Source organism: Acomys minous, assembly GCF_964271855.1.
Source record: "Acomys minous genome assembly, chromosome: 3".
In the NCBI taxonomy this organism is placed as follows: domain Eukaryota; kingdom Metazoa; phylum Chordata; class Mammalia; order Rodentia; family Muridae; genus Acomys; species Acomys minous.
The window spans coordinates 125,062,680-125,064,553 of record NC_140485.1 but is presented as its reverse complement, the minus strand read 5'-3'; positions in this window follow the sequence as shown (position 1 = coordinate 125,064,553).

The following is a 1,874-nucleotide window of genomic DNA, read 5'->3' as shown; positions in this document are numbered from 1 at the left end:
TTTATTCATTCATTCATCTACTTACTTGTTTATTTATTTATATTATTTTTTAGGTCTTCTGGGCAGTGTTTATCTGTGTAGCCCTAGCTGTCCTGGAACTCACTCTATAGACCAGGCTGGCCTTGAACTAATAGAGATCCACCTGGCTCTTACTCCCAAGAGCTTGGATTAAAGGTGTAGGCCATCATCTTCCTATTAACAGGAATTAAAACTTTCTCTCATTTAAAATATGTAAGAAGTCATAAAAGCAAAACTAAAATGAATCATATTTAATGATTACATGGCACCACACCATATGGACATTTCATGTTTGGTCTAGATTTTCCCCCAGTTTGGGATGTCTAGGAACTCCCAATATTTTAAGTATGATTAATGCAGTCTGTAGAAGGTCTGCACAAAAACAAATAGTTTTTAAGTCTATTTGCAGCTTAAAACCAACTAAGAAGCGGTGCTTTTATAACCTAACATGTTCACTTATTTTGTTTAATGTCATTTTGTAAGTGTGTGTGCATGTGTATAAGGGCCAAGGAGGTAAGAGAGAACACTAGATGCCCTGGAGCTGGACATACAAGAAGTTGTGAGCACCCCAGCATGAGCAATGGGAACTGACCTCAGACCCTCTGTAAGAGCAGTATGAACTGGTAAATACTGAGCTATCTCTTCAGCGCACATGCACCTGTGCATGCATGTTAGCATGAACTGAGGTGTCAAGAAGACTACTTCTGCCCAGGTGGTCAACTGGAAAAAGTGAAGAAAAGTGAAGAAAGCCAAAATAAAATGTACTATTTTCCTACGCTTGAAGCTAAATATAGCATTTTTAAACGACCCTAATACAACATGAAGGTCCAATACACTTAATTAATCATATTTTTTTCCTACTAAGCCGTAAGAGCCTTTCCCCAGTTATGAGCCAAATGAACAGCGAGTACTGTGAAGGCCATGGCGGGAGGCTGTGAGGCGCTCAGCAATTAGGAACTCCACACAAGATTTGCCTTTCAAAAATGCTCGGTTTATTCACACAAACATCCCGTACAATACCATGCTATTATAAAAATTATGGTAGGTTTCATTTGTAAACAGACATCTCAACAAAAGGGGAAACCCTAGGGCCGGAAATGCTGCAGGCTTCACTGGGGAATCCTCTCTCAAGAGAGCACTTAGGGAGCAAGTTCAGTGCTTTAGCTGTGGCAAGCAAAGCAGATGACACTGTTGGGAGTTCCAGAAGGTCCTTAAGAGCATCAGACAGCAGCATGTGTGAACTCAGGAGCGGTGCCAGAAACTCAGTGGTTGCTGGAGCCAAAATTAGCCAGTGGTCAATCTCAAAGCCCCTTGGCTGATGGGGATTAGTGTAGATGCCTGAGATGCTGTGTCTAGGGAGCAAAACAGAGCCAGCCTAGGGGTAGCCTCCAAAATTCCACTTATTTTTGTATTGTCCCAGTATGCCTTAGGTTTGTACTTTCAGGGCTCATGGCTTAGGGTTGATTCATTAACATATCGTTGGTTTCTCAACACCTCAGAGCCTGCCTTGAGCTTGGCTCATATCAGAGCTGGTTTCTACCTGGCTCCTTTACACATCTTACAAGTGTTATATTAATCCAGATCACACAAACCGGTTTTCAGGTGATGCAAATCACTTTTCAAGCAACACAAAATGGTTTTGCTTATGTTCTTCATAAGCACCAGTGCTTGCACTGCTGCTGCTGGCTAGAACAGACTTGCTGACCTACAGATGGGCTGTTTGCTATCAAGAAGACATGAGATTTCTAAAGGCCAAGAACTCCTTGGAGAACTGTTTCAAAGCTTTAGAAAAAAGCAGTGTGTGGGCTAATTATGAGTCATTCGTGGGGGTTAGAAACTGCCCCCTCAGTCAGTGG